The 16,093-nt window shown below is 36.1% G+C and overlaps 1 long non-coding RNA gene across 2 annotated transcripts in view; it reads right to left on the bottom strand.

Moving 5' to 3' along the window:
- LOC136287634 (uncharacterized) overlaps positions 1-16,093 on the bottom strand; it is a 311,120-nt gene that overhangs the window by 163,487 nt on the left and 131,540 nt on the right. For both annotated transcript variants that reach the window (XR_010720224.1, XR_010720223.1), the window contains exon 3: positions 9,270-9,341. This is a non-coding gene — a long non-coding RNA (uncharacterized lncRNA). The remainder of the gene's footprint in view (positions 1-9,269; positions 9,342-16,093) is intronic.

The following is a 16,093-nucleotide window of genomic DNA, read 5'->3' as shown; positions in this document are numbered from 1 at the left end:
AAGTCTGCTCCACAAAATCTGAAAGCAGTATCAGAATAGATTAGTATTAGACAGAGATAAAATTAGCTACTCCAAAATACAAGGATGACTATGGAGGACATAACCTTCAAGTACTTCAGTCTCTGGCTATGTGACATATTTTGTCAATCTCTTCACAATATTTTATTTCTTATGCAAACAGGATCCAGCTATTATCTGGAATTTACCTACTTCTCACAGTTCTTGTCTCATTTGGAAGCTTTCTGTCTCAGCTTACTTGAAAGAGAAGATAATTATCACAGAAGATAACAAAAATTAATGCCCTTTCAAAAGAAATAGGAATTTTGAAACAGGTTTTACTATGATGAGACACTCTGAAGTAAGGGCCATATCTATCTGACATGCCTGGTGCTATCTGCTGTGCCTGATAATTGAGTTATTGGTTGCTGACATAATATAACCTTGGCTTTCCTACTTTAGGATTCTGAATTTTCAAAAACAGGCACAAAAGAGAACCATGCAATTAAATGCATGGCATTCATAGATATCAGGTTCAGACCCTGTAGGTTTATTTTCTATGAATGTCAAAACCAAAGAGAGGCTTAGGTTGTTTTTTTTTTTTTTCTTATTGTTTAAATACCTAAAATTTTACAACATCCTGTACCTAAGAAATTAATGCCTAAGTAGCAAATTTTTGCCATTCTCTATAGCAAAAATATCAAATAGTTATTTGTAACTAAAAAGACAACAAAACCTTTTCCAGGACCAGGAGATATTGTGCTGTCGACTGGATCTGAGTGTTGGCTGTCACTGAACCTGACCTTCAAACACATGAGCAGCACATATCTGCGCCTTGACTGGTTTTATTCCATGTACTGACTCTCCCAAGAGACTGATAGGAGAAAGCAATAGGTGTCCTTGGTAAATATTGGTGGTTAAGCATCTGAAGGAAAACTCCAAAAAGTTAAGTCTCTTTAGCTGACAGACTCCCTGAACTGACAAGGTATCTCCATTCAATAAAACTACTGAGATTTTTTAATAGGTGTGAGATACAACTGTAAATAATTTCAAAAGGAATAAGTACTTTCAGACCTCAGGAGACGCAAGCTATTGTGGTGGTTATTTTTAAATATAAGTCCATGAAATTACTTGTTATGAAGAACAAAGGATTGATATGTACTTTTGATAGAAAAATCTGTCTACTGTCATTTCTAAACAGAACAAAAACACTGAAAGAAGAATATTAGCAATAGCAAACTCCTCCTCAAAAACAAAATTACTTCATAATTTTTGATGAGAGTTAACAAGAAACAACCTTGCAAACTTAGCAGGAAAACTCTATTGTAAGATTTTCCTTCAAGAAAATATAGTTCAAAAGCAAGAGTTTAATGACATTAGGTTAATGAACGTTACTAACTTTTTTTTTTTAAAGTCAGAGTTTTAAGACACTAGGCAAAAATATCAAAATTTATAATGGACGTACTAAAGCAACCAAAAATTTGTTCTCATGACATAAGTTTTTTCTTTCAAGGTAAATTATATTTCCTTTTTTAATTCTATCTGCTTTCAGAAAGACACATCCCTCTGATTTTTAAGAAAAATTTTTGGAAAATGGGAAAACACTGTCAATTATGGAAGAGCCTATCCTGTACAAGAATACAGAAAATACTGTTCATGTGTTCCTTGCCTGTATCAGCTTTAGATCTCTACAGGCAACAGCTAAGGAGAAAGAAGGTAATATTGAAGAAAAAAATTGTGAGGGTTAATTTACATACTGAAGAATGCACTCTGTTGATTTTCTGCCCTGTATTTAACTTATATTATTATTTTGTTCTAAAGCTCTCGTTTCAGTGAAATGGAGCATGTAACACTGAGACAGATGTCTTTATCCAGTCCTGATGTATCTATGTTTGGTTATAGTGTATAAGGATATACACTAAGCTATGTTAACGTAATACTTTTAAATTACTATACGGAACGTCTAAGAGAGGATTCTCTAGAAAAAATCACAAATGTTAAATCTTGAGCCAGGTTCTGAAGAGGGATGGAAAAGGGAAATTTTGGAGCTTTCCTCTAGCACAGAACAAAATTATATTATTCAAAAATTTCCCCCACCTAGCATTTTAGTGAAATACTTATGTAACATTCAGGGAAAAACATTTGGTCAGAGAGGCTCGCTATCTCACCTGCACCTAAAAAAAAAAAAAAGTCTGTGACACTAATGACTTAGTTTCTATTATACTGATATGTCCAAAACCCATTCTACACCTAACACAGCTCCTTCTGAGGTACCTGAAGGCTGTATTGCAGTCTTATTTTGGAAACCAGAATCTCCACATCATGTGGAGCACATGTCACTACAAAGAGGTTGTTATTTATTGTTATCTCCAAGAGCAGCCACATAAATTTCACTAGTGCTAAATGGCAACAGTGCTACCACTCAGCTGTATTGCCTGGCAAGCTACAAATCTGACATTTTTCAGTCCTTTTAGTGACTGGCCTCTTAAATAATGAGGATTAATAGTTTGATGACAACCATTGTGCAAGTTCAAACAGTGAATAGAAACTTGCATGACCCACAAGAGAGGAAGGATCAGACCCACACCTGGTCTCAATATGTTCAAGTAGTAGAGATTTGCACTCACTCACACCAGGTCTAGAGGCTAAATTTGCAAATCCCTCCCCAAAGGAAGAAAACTGTGTTTCTTATCTGCCTCTCATAGAATGCTCGGCTTTTAACACTTGTCCCTGAAATGGAAGGAGATATTAAAGTAATATGGCTACTCTTTATTCTACTCTTCACAGATCTAAAACAGAAGTTGTACTTCTCCCTGAAACAGAAAGTATGGCAATAGAACTGGAATTGAAATAAAGACATAAACAGGTTTTCCTTGTATTTTATAAATTAATATGTTAAGAAAAATAGAATGGAAAGAACTGTCAGTAAGAGAATCAAAACTTTCCAGGTGTTTTTAAATATACTTGAAGACAGATTTCTAGGAGAAATTCTGCCCTTCATTCCACAGCAATAACAGAAAAATGATCTCTCTATACTTCCTCTTTATACTTTCACAAGTCACTTGTTGATTTTCTAAAAAGGTATTTGTCTAACAGCATCATTAGTACTTAGTCCATATCCTAAGAGATTTCGTATTCACTTCTTGAATGCTTCCCCATTCTGTCCCCAGAATCTTTAAGACACAGTTTTGTTTTTTTTTAAACTGGATTTTCTTTTCCACAAAATATGTTTATACATTGAGATAGCCCTATGTCTAGATGTTCAAAAGTAAATGACAGTGGTCACACAATGGTCTGACCCAAGTGACAGGGTTAGAATTCAGATCCAGAGTTTTGGGTAGCTCACAGCCACCCTTCCACCTCACGTGCATTCCCATAGAGCTCAAGAACAGGAGGAAAATGGTTCTAAAGTTACAATGTTACAGAAACAATTACAAACAAAACATAAACTCTTCCAGTACACACTCCTGTGTAGAACAGGTATCATGACATGAAGAGCTAACTTAGGGTTTAACTGTTTCTCCAAACTTCATAGTGAGCAGGAAGTTTTCTAACAGTTCATTATCATTATATATGTAGTGTAATAACTTTTTCTTTGAAATAGCCATCCTATAAAGGAGTCATTTACTACTATCATCTTGATAGAATAGCATTTAGGTAAATCCTTCCTTGACAGGTTCACCAGTCAGCACATTTTTCTGAAACATCCAGAGTGTTTGACTTACTGTAATCTAACTTAGGTGACTAAAACAAAATTTTCCAGTTTCAAGAAACTTCTTAAATGTTTTTATAGACCCCTCTTACAGAAAATGTTGTATAAAAATGAAACCTTTCTGAACAGAAATTTTTATGACAGAAAATCTCACCAACAAAATTACGTTTGGGTTTTTTTTTTCTTTCTTTTTTTTTTTTTTTTTAATTTGAGATACGGTACTGTTTGCTGTGGTTATAAGAGATCAAAGTGACAACCCAATGCAAAAATTTCTTAAATCACTTTTTTATGCTTTACAGTCCTTTGTTTAGAGAAACAAAGGTAAACTTGCTCAGTAACTCAGCAAGATGGTGCATGTAAGTTATAATTGTTTTTCCTGGGCCTTAAATCAGGAGTAAATAGCATAGGATTTAATAAAAACCAGGAAGTAAAACTTCTAGCTATTGATTCAGGAGCTACTTATTTATGACTTACTATCAAGAAAAACAATAAATGTGTCATGATTTGAGAAATATTTGTATTTTCTCAAGAAAACACAAAGTTGTAACTTTTTAATTGCGAAAGAACTATGTCACTGTATATTGGCTTTTATTGCAGTAAATAAGAATGGTATATAATTTCTTGTTTGATTGTATATCATGCACTGCAAAAGCCATAAACACACTCCTTTTGTTTGGAAGAGGCAGTGTCTTGAACTGTGGATGAAAATAAACAATTTCATGAGAACTTAACTGCAATGAAAGAATGAAGGACATATCTGAACTAGAGAGGAGATTAAAATGTACTCTAACTCAAGAAAAAGATCAAGAAGGATTATTTAATAACATGACATGGCAGCATAATCTAGAAATACTGATAAACTCATAGCAGTAACAAGCCACACACTGTGACTAACCAGAAGGAATCCAGTCTGCACAAAAGTTAAGCAGATTCTTTCAATTTCATAAAAATCAAAAAAATAAAACTGAATTTCAGTAATTTTTTCCAATGTCCTTCTAGAAAGGAGTTTGATTTTAAAGAGCATCAGTTAAGAAAATTAATGAAAACAAGTAACAAACCCCCAAATAAAACACCTCTAAATCAGCTGCACCTTCCTACCTAACAGTCCTCAGAAAGTAAGGTGAGGAGCTCTCTGAATCATTTAAATATACTTTTAGATATTTTGGGATGATTCCAATAGGCAATTTACACAAATTTTTTAAAAACTGAAATTCTAACTTATTCCAAGTTAACAAGTATTTCACTTGTCCAGGAAGATCAGATTCCTGAAGGTATGGACAAGTTAAAGATGAAATGTAATTAATGGCACTTGCTTCACATCTTTATCACATCTTGGTAAACAAGCATTTTCTTAAATTTTTTGAGGAAGATCAATGTGAGCTAAAGGCTGAAGGAAATATGTCTTACAGTTATACTTACCATGTCTAACCTTGTCACTTCCTCTCTTCTGATGGGGCCAACAAAAACTAACAGCGAACTACAAAAGTTCAGCCTTTCTCCCTTTTTTACCAGCTGATTGGCTGTTCAGTATTATTTAAAACACTACTCAGTTAACAGAAAACAGTAACATGTTCTGACTACAGATTTTCAATCTCATTGACCTCAGTGAGGTCAGGATTTCCCTCCTGTATTCCATGTAAAAGGACAATATAGCTTCAAACCAAAACATCCTCAGTGTTTCCCTTTTTCTCCCTCAGTCACAACCAGCAAAGCTTCATTGTATACAGTATCAAAATGGGAGAAGAGGTGGGACACGCATGGACAGACACCTCCACACGAGACAAAGAAAAAGTCACTTCCTGAGGAAACCTCATCTTTATTTTCCTTTCATCTGTGCTCCCTAACAAACACTGTAAGAGCACAATGGAATAAAAGTCAGAATAACAAATAAAAACTCCACAGTGACATCTATTCCTCATATGACTGTAGATGTTACCTATGTAACATGGCTGGATACCACTACACTCCCTGTGAACAGTCTACGTTTACTTGTTTTCTGAATTCCTGGCTTCAGCTTTGGCATTTACTATTTTGCTTTCTATATAACCTTGTCTATTCTGCAATTCCCAGCAAAATTACCCTGCACCTAATATGCATGTTTATTTCCTTGTGTTGTCCTTCCATTATGTCTGAAATCATGAATCAACAGAGCCTTCCTGACAAACTTGTTGAGACAAATGTTACTTTGTAAAGTGACTTGAAGGCAAATATCCCTATTGTCCCTAATTTACTGTCAAGCCAGGAGGGAAAAAAAAGCCAAAGTCCATTCAAAAGGCAATGATTTCAACCATCCTAAATAATATTCTTCTTCTATATATGAAACCACTGTAATTTATAATGTCTGTGCATCCAAAATATCAAATTGACATGACAAATATCAAGATTTTCCCAATTAAGAGTAAAAAGTCTTACTTTTATTTTATTCCTTCTCACATCTGGAGGTGATATGAACAGTATTATCTTGGTTTGTTGTTTAGTGCCCTGGAAAGTTGTTCTTGTTTTCACTTCAAATGACAAATTAATTTTGGGGAGTTCTGCCTAGACATTAGAGGGAACAAAAAGAGTCTTGATCGAGTTTTGTATAGTATGGATTAATTTTACATTATGAACAGATTAGTATTAGGTTTTAGGGTAGAAAAGTCAATTCACTCTGAGAGGATGCACCCTCTATGCTTTAGATGCATTCTTTCTACCCTACCTTCACCTTTCCCTCCCAGTCCTAAGAAGGAGTAATAATTACACTAATTCCACACTCCTAGATGCTGGACAATTTGCTTAAGGCAACAAAATTTTATCTGTGTCAAGTTTTTTCAAGATTAAGAGCAAGATCTATAATTGCAACAGAAATAAAATGGACCTTAAAGAAGAAGAAAATACATATATCAGTTTCATGTGATGGACTTCCTCTGAGGTGTCTCTCTGGCATAGAATTAGGTACCAAAGCCTTAAAAAGAAACATAAAAGCCAGAATCATTTATCAACTTTCCTTATGTCAGTATACATAGTTGTTTATTTAGCTCTTATGAATTATGTTCAGACTCTTAATTTTCTCCACATATGCTCCCTGAATTTTAAGAATGCATTTGCCCTACAAGCTGTCGAGACAAAGTTGCACCATGCACAGCAACACTTGCCGATGTGGACCCAGCCCCAAAACAGCTACCTCACTAAAATCTGGGAGCTCTGGAAGAAGGCTCATCTTCCAAAACTGTTTGTACAGAGGAGAGATTTCCATATAAAAAGGGCCTATAAAAAAGACAGATTTACAATTCCCAGTTTGGAAGAGCATTGGATAGTCTCATGTACTTCCATGCCAGCACAGTTCATTCAGGTCAGGACTTGCTGCAGTATAGAGCCCTATGAGCAGCAATATTTTTTATTCTCACATTACAAGCACTCAGAGGCGTTAATTTCTTTCTTGTCCCTTTTTACCTTCTATTTACAACTCTTAACCTTCTTGCTGACTATTCCATACAAACAATAACAAATGTACAAGTGAGAAAGGATACTTTTCCTTTCAGAGTAATCAGGATCAGTCTCAACCAAAAAGATTCTGTGAAATTATGAAGGCCCCATAACAGGACCACAGTGGTCTGAGCAAGACCTGTTCTTACTGTGACTTACACTGCTACAATACTTGGCCTCAGGAGTCAGCACAATTTGACTCCAAAATATCCTGACTGGAGCTAGTTTATATGGGAGTAAAATAAACATTTTGAATCCCTTCATAATAAACAGTATTTGGGACTAATTGTTACTGTTTTCCTGAAGAGCTTTAAGCCACTTTTAGCACAAAATGTTAGTACCTGGTATTTTGAGGAGGTTGAAAATGCAACCTTCAACCTACTGAAAAGGCTTACAGGAAAAATCTTTCTCTCAATGGCACTGTCACTGCTGTAGGAACATACTGTATCTGTCATTGCAAACCTTTGACACCAGATTTAACCTCCTACATAAATACACATTGCAACTGCTGTTTTGCCACACAACACATAACTATCCAGCTATCAGGAGAAAAACATTTTGTCTTTTAATTGCTTTCTGTACAAACTGTTTAATTAGAGTTTTGTTTGGTAATTTGGTAATGGAAACAAACAAAACTATTTGTAATCCAAAAAAAACCCCAAAGAGATTAAAATCAAAGCAGGAATGAAGGAAGTAGTGAGAGGGAAAAGGTGGGAAGGTAGAGTTTTAAAGCATTTTTTATTCATGGCTTTATTCAGTCATAAGCTCTGTTCAGCCTGTTCTGGAAAGAGCATGATGAGATACACTCACAATCTCTCTTTTTGTTTTTTTGGAAGATGAAGCACAAACTTCTAAGGCCATAAAATCTCCCAAGTACACTTCAAATTTTCCTTCTCTTCTCACTGTAGTCAGTAACAACACTTAGAGTTGGATCCAAGATCTGAAAGCCAGAGCCACTCTTCAGATGTGTAAAAGGCCTGTGGCCGAGCACCATGAGGTAGGAGAGTGGTGGGGAGCACCCTTGAGAGCTGAGTGCTCAGAGGAGCAGCATGTCTGAGACCAACTCATTTAAAATAGTGCCTAAAAGAGCCAGTGACAGAGGGAAATGATCTCCAAAGGCCTGCATTGCAGCATGGATGTACCTCATGGATGTAGCCCTGGTCACCAGCTCCAGCCACCATTTTCAACACTCAGCCCTACTGCAGGGAAGGCCACCACTGACTGTCTTGGAAAACCACTTTATTCTTTCTCCCACAATGAAATGCTCCAGTAAATGGCCTGTATAACTGTTTCCAGACTGACATGCCTGCTCAATATTTTATAACTTTGGCAATTTCACTGTGAAAGCAGAGATTGTATTTTGCTAGCAACACCAGCTGCCAAAGCAGCACATTAACGCCCTTCTCAGGAGTAAAGAGTGCAAAATGGAGACATTCACTTCACAGTAAGAAGAGAACAAACCAAATTGAACTGAAATGTGTTCATTTTAAAAATCACCAGTGAGCAGTGAACAGTTTTATTGATATGAAACTGGAACGACACTTCCAAAGTTGAATAAGTGCCGAGCACATTTACATGTGTGAAATGTAACCGTATGTGACTTCAAACAAACTCTGCTGGTTATGAGAAAACTTCATACTTCATTGTTTAGAAATTATGACTTAAGTTTTCTTCCCATTGTTGCCACTGGGGGCCAGGAGGGAAGTGAGAAGAGGTAAGAGGTGTTTCACAAAAAGGTTCTTTTTGACTTCTCATTGTATCTGAATAATCTGAATATGGTGTATCTGAATAATAAGAATATGGTGAAAATTGTAAAACAAATTGCTTATCTGGATTTACTGTTTATGATGTGGTTCTCTGCATAACACTTTTTGCAATCATGGTTTAACAGCTGAAAAATAAAACAAATATTATCTTTGTATGAGACCTAACATGGGAAATAGTGGAAAGAACGGGAAGTACACCGTACGTCCATTCTCTTTTACTCGGATCTTTTTCTCTCTAATAACTTGCTTACACCTTATTTGCTAAGTAGAAAATAATGAAAACACAGAGACACCACCTTCTAGAGAATAATAATATATCAAAATTGTACCTTATGTCTCCAATGGTCTCACTGGTGTCAGCACTGATTTCACAGAAGCAGGAAATGGGCTGAGCAAAACACCTAATAAAAATTTTAAAAGAATAATCAAAAAATTATGTTTGTTGCAATAAACTTCAGACCTGCAGTGACAAAATATGAATTGAAATTTCCCTTCATTTTTATGGAAATATATCTGAAGTAAGTGGGAGAATGGAGAGTTATCTGCATTTTGTGGCACTACTATACACAGAGTAGAAACAATCACCTTGGGCCCACAAGGACAAGCCATTAAATTATCCAAAAAGCAGAGAGACAAGTGTGACAAGAAGCTGGTTTTGGGTGGGGGGGGGGGGGGGGGGGAGGTGTGTAAAGATTTTTTGGGGAAGAAGAGTGAAGTGCACAGAGGAAATGTTTATTTATAAAAAAACCTTGATTTTAGATATCTCATTAATAAAAATTCAAATACCTCAGAGTGATGAGAAATTCAATTTTTTCAAATAGCTATTTCTACAACTGATTTTTTTATTAAAAAAACATAAAAACTACAAACTGAAAAGCAGGACAACAGAGGCATGGGAAAGAAGTAGGATGGGATTAGGGTCTGTTATTGAAATCCTAAACTCATTTTCCATCCAGGCATACAGCATTTTCATCATTGAAGGAGACCCTTTCTCATGTTGTAACATATGAAAGTGCAGGACCATAACTGAAGAAATCCTACGGTTTTGTGAGGGCTGTGGGACCAAGATATGAAAGGAGAGCTCTAAATCAAAATAAATTTAAAAAATAAAAAATAAGTCAGAAAGAGCCTGGTCTATTGAGGTGAATTACAAGAGTCCTATAGGATTTTGAAAAAATTACTAATAGTGTTTAAAAATGCTGCTACACCATTATGATGTGTCAGAAACCTGTATTCCTTACCCTCACTTTAAATTCTCACTGGCCTTCTTTGGAATGCCTGAAGATTAACCTAGACCTTGCCAGTTCCTACCAAGTTATTCAGTTTGATACAGGAAATGGTGGTGGAATATCGATTTATGCACTGATTTGCTCAAAACAACATTCCCAAAGAAATTAATACATAAATAAAGGATGAAGGTGCTGCTCCAGACACACAAACAAACAAACAACCTAGAGGCCACACAGAAGAAATATTTTTCAGCTGTTCCTGTATCAGTGCTATCTGTCTCCCTTCTTAAATAAGGAGAATTAGAGACTCGCAAAAATGAGAAAATTTTATGTGAGATTCCAATTTGACACTGAAAAATATGACATTGAAAATTTGGAAATTTCAGTGAGGAAAACACGATACTGAAGCCCATTTACAATCTACCAAAATTGACCTAAAACAAGAGTAAATTATTCGATTGTCGAAGACAAAGGACAGGATGATTCAGCCTAATGTCCTAAGTGAGAGAGACACCTTACAGCAAAGGGCAAGCTATGTGGTTCAATGCAGGGGTAACTGCTGAAAAAAACAGCACCTGTGCTTATGCACATCAAGGAAACACAGTGGTACTTTCAGTCCTTAAATGCTCAGATTCTTAGTTTTAATCATCAACACTTCCACAGTAAACAGTGCTTCAGGCATGGAGGTGTTTGCTGAAGGCAGTGGGAGGGGCAGAGAAATGATCTCCTGGATAACAATCCTCAGACATCTATTGTTTCAGCTTCCAGAAACTGCTGGCTATTTATGATTAGATGTTGATAAACGAAATGTAGATGCCTAGAATAATGATTTTAACCCACAATGACTTGCAGTAAAAGAGGAAGTGTGTTAATGACCTTAGAATAATGAAGTTGTTACCACAAAAATACTTACTAATAGGACTAGTTTTCATTCTATTCACGAGGGAGCTATAGTTACCAGAGACCAAAGTAGGACTTGGCTTAGGGTTTTATTATTGTGGAAAGAGATTCAGTAAGCACACAGGGTCAGTAACTAGAGTTTCACATCACATCCACAATAAACTGTAGCACAAAACACATCATCTGGCTTTAACTGAGATCCTGAAAGGAGTTGAATCAATCGGCAGTGTGACTTACAGCTGCAGTGTGAGCCTTTCTGTGTGGCTAAACGGTGAATAAAATAATGGTTTGCTTCTGAAAAGACATCACCTATGGTCACCCATAAAAATAGTGCTGCCTTTCAGCTAGACATGCTGCCTTTCAGGCCCACGATAAAAAAAAAAAAAAAAAAAAGAAGACATAGCTAATAATTGAAAGATTAATTTCTCATATTTTTAAGTATTTCTTCCGTTTGTATGCAGTATGACAGAATGGGTTTACAATGGTATAAAAGAGGGTACTGTGGTAGGGTAGGAACGCAATGGCTCAAACATTTCAGTTCCTTGTACTTTGAAAATAAAGAACCACAGTTTCTGTGGCAGTCAGCAAACTGCTGGAAGGCTTCAGAGGAATGAAAAAAAAAAAAAACAATAGAAAGTTTGTAAAACTATCACTCCCTGTTTTCTCAACTGAATAGTGTAGGAGTATACTAAAAATATACATCACTTTAAACTATCTTTTTACATCAGATTGAATTGCCACAATGTAAATTCCTAATGTTAAATCTTGTTATGAATCGAAACTTTCTTTTGCAGATCAGCATCTACATTAACCACACGGTCTTAAAAATCAAATGGAGTGGCTAAGCTGATCATTATTAACCAAACTTACGTTTGTTGATCTATACTGTTGCTGACTAGCTGATGCTCCAATTTAGCAGCAACAGATCCCTTTGTCTGTGGTGATGGATCAAAGGTCAGACTAACTCCAACCATGTGGAGCCTAATGATAGCTAAGGGAGACCTCTGACGAATATAAAAATAGAACTAAAGATAAAGGCTTTAATCACAAGTGACAAATGACATTTTTGATGTGTCAAGTTCAATATTAATTCTTTTCAGCTGCTCTGCTTTTTCTTTTGTCTTAAGGAAACTGCAGCAATCTGCTGACATGCCTGGAAAAGTTCAGGTGCAAAATGACCTCAGTTCAGTTTGCAGATTTACAGGAAACCATATACTATCCTTGGAGGATTTAAGTACTATGGCCTGTGGAAATACTGCAGCTTGTTAAAAAAATATAAGTCAGGAGATAATAGTGCTCTTTTCCCAATTATAGAAAGACCTAAATCTTTCTTATTGTGGACATAAACAACACAACTGTGGACAGTGCTCTTCCAACAGAGAATTAACAATTTTCCGGAGAAACAACATCTGTAATTAAATAACTTTTCAAAAAATTATAAACATTACAGGAGTGGTAACTTCTTTTCCACTTTTCCAAAGATGGTGTCCCTTCAATAACAGCCAGAGCCATTCATTCCCATATGAAAAAGACATATATGTTTTATGTGATTTCTGTCACTTCAGAAATCCACTGCCTACTCTAAGATAGCATCTTTTATTCATGGCAGAAAGCTAATTAGGCTGTAAAAATGAACATCGCTAGAAATCCTTCAATAAGTAGGAGGAAAGATTAATTAGAATAATTACTGTACTGGTTTAAAAGACAACTGAAAGTGCAACTTAACAGATCCTAAGCTAGAATTTTTTCTTCCCAGGCCTTTAAGCTGAAGAGTAAACAAAATTATGGCTATTTAACAGAAATAATTATATTTAATCTTCTGACCACATGTGAGGAATTAATAGGAAAATGAATTAGGGAAGAGCACTGGCATTTCAAATATTGAGTTATGTGAAAAATCAGTAAAAGATTTCCCTAACTGAACACAAACCAACTCAAAATATATGGTGGTGATCACAGGTGAACTCTGATTACTCACATGGGATCTCTCAAATGATAAATATCTGAGACCACTGCTTATCCTGATTGCTAGAAGCAACAGTAGTATGAAACAGAAGAACTCATGCTGAAAATGAATAAGAAGTTTTTAAAAGTGAGAAACAAAAAGAAAAAATTAAACAAACAAACAAACGAACAAACAACCCCTAAATTTCAGCACAATTAGTTGAGGTAAGTTTTGTAGCAGAGATCTACCAGCAAAAGCAGATGGCAGCACCATGAAAGCCTTTGCATTGTGGAGGCCAAAACAGAGAATCATTCTGTTGATACAGGGTCAAAATGAGACAAATGGAAGGCCCCAATGGGACAGCCTAAAATGCATCTATTAATTTTCTTCTGCTAAAAAGGTATTATTTCTGGAGATAAGGAAGCATTTCATAAAGCAGAAGAAAGAAGACCAGTCAATCCAGTCCATCTATGTCAGTGGGGAAAATTATTGCAATCCTTCATCTCAACCAGTAGCTTCCAGCACTGGGATGCATACGTTATCAATGAAAGAAAGGATGGAAACAGGAGATCCATATGAACATCTTTGAGCTATTAAGCAGAAGGTCTGTGTTTAAGCTCAAACTCTCTGCTTTCTGGCCAAGAGCAAATGCCATCACTGCAGTGGCTAATGAAGTGGCAGACAGGGAAAAGAAGGATTTCTGGCATGCCAAGGCAGATGAAAGCAGGATCAGAGGAAGCTGAAATCCAGTCTATCTGCCATCCAGCAAGACTTGACAATCCCAGACTGCAAGCTGTCCTTGTGAAGACATAGAGAAAGCAAGGGTCTCCAGTAAAGCTGCACAAAAGATCCATAAATAAAACAAGTTGTGTGCACATTACTGTGCTTACGTCTTTTGCTACTGGGCATTTTAGGTTGCCTTTTTTTTTTTTTTTTTTTTTTTTTTTTTTTTTTTTTGAGGGATCCCTTTCATGAAAGAGTTTATAAATGAAGAAAATTAGATTAATAAATACCAGTGATTATAGTGATATTTATGAAAGTTAATGTTTGGTGCTTCAGCTCACTGTTTATCACTTTAAATTGAAGTCCAGTACTTTGCATAGTCAATCAAGTCCAGTACTTCTCATAGTCAATCAAGTTCTGTCTAAAGGGGTTACATAGAAGTAAGGGAGATAGTCCAACTGATGAAAAGACAATCACAACACTGCTCTCTGGCTTACGACACTGATTGATTCCACTACTGACCTGAGAAAAACCTACATGTATTCACAACAGGATAGGGTATAAATTTGTTCTTCATCTTCAAAAGCAATCAAAGTAAATGATCTTTTTCTCAGTGGTGCCTGACTAATGTTCGTGGAGAGAGTTCTTGGAGTTATGAACTGGCTATAAATGACTCATCACGCTTTACTGCATTAATGTATGCATGTTTTCAGGGACTGACCTTTGGACTGACCTGTCAGAGGTATAGCAAAGCCATCATCCACTGACAGGCCTTTACTGAGGGAGAAAAATCTTTGTAATAGCACAGAGGAATTTACTAATCTGACATCTAGTTTAGCAGATTAATCATGGATTTTCTTTGATCATGCCTTGCAACAATGTGCAGCAAGTCAAACCAATCAACAATCATTAATTAAAAGAACAATGAAGAGCAGAGGCTATTTAGTTATGAATGGCACACACTGACTGAATATTATGAGCTCCCAGATGAAAGCAATGTTTCCTAAATGACATAGATCAGTACTAGATAAGCTTCAAGATAGCTGTGCCATGTAAGAGGGAACCCTGAAAGAATGTTATCGCAGTCTAAAGAAAAAAGCAAAATGAACCTAGAAAGCTGCCTTTGGGACTTGCATGAACCAAAGCCCTGCTCTGGGACTCCTGCAATCATTAGAAACACCAGTGCAAGCTCTGCAGTACCTCATGCATTGCCTGCAAACACTGAGGCTTGAAAATTCTGGTCTGATAAGGCAGGTAAATAGAGAAAAGTGTGACCCTATAAATCTGTCTCAGCCTTCCTTCATCTTAAGGGACTTATCTTGAATGTGTAGACCCTGATCCTTAGCTGGTGTAACGTCCTTTTTTTATTGAAGTCAGGAGATTCAATACTTCTTTGCACAACTAGAACTCTGATTTTGGATGTTCTGACAGTGAAATTTTTATTTATTACATAACACAGAAAGTTGAGAACTTTGTTGAAAACTTGTTACTCTTACAACAGCAGACTCTACTCCCTGGCTCTGCCTTTGTCATTGTAAACCAGGCCTATGTTCCTACCTGTACGACACTATAAAGAATGACTAAGCCTTAATTATTCTGGGAAATGGAGTGAATATAAAACAAAACTGAAATGCTTAAGGCCACTTTGTTTTAATAGAAAAAAGTATAAGGAAGTTACAGGCGTGTACCAGCTTAAAACTTTATTACCTAAATATTGCATAATTACACACTGGGAAAATTGTTTGATGCAAGAAAATACTTTTAATGTTTGCGCAGTTTCTTGTTCTGTTCTAATATTGAATGGGATATTTATGGCCAAACTTAAGCAGATTTTGTAGAAGTTCAAAGTACTTCTTACCAACAACAATCAAGATTTTCCTTAAAGCTCCTTGTCAACAGAGAGTGCAGAGGTGACTGGTGAATCCCTCCCGAGTTTTTAGAGCAATGAAGCAGCCTGGTAGGTGGGGGGGCATTCTGACACTGTCAAAATTGCAAGCCAAAACCCAAAAGCAGTAACAAGGCTAACAAAGGGGAAATTTCTAATGATCCACAGCTCTCCAGACAGCAGAGAAATGGGTAATGGGGCCAGCAATCAATCAAAAACCAACGAGAGAGACACATTTCAAAAATGTGGCTATTTAAAAACTTATCTAAAACCACACAGCAGACAGTTCACCAACAACAATTTTCAAATAAGATTTGGCATTTTATAGATAGATGTGCTGCAGTTTAAACAGAAGGTCTTGGCTCCTTATGTCAGATAATATGTAAGCATGATTCACCTGTACTAGGCAGAAGATCCAAGCTGATGATACATACCTATCCCTCAAAAATCAAAGAGTGTTTGTCTAATTTT

This window comes from Chamaea fasciata, unplaced genomic scaffold (genome assembly GCF_029207755.1).
Source record: "Chamaea fasciata isolate MVZ Bird 193981 ecotype frontalis unplaced genomic scaffold, bChaFas1.0.hap1 SCAF_3, whole genome shotgun sequence".
NCBI lineage: Eukaryota > Metazoa > Chordata > Aves > Passeriformes > Sylviidae > Chamaea > Chamaea fasciata.
This window is presented reverse-complemented; position numbering and strand designations above follow the sequence as displayed.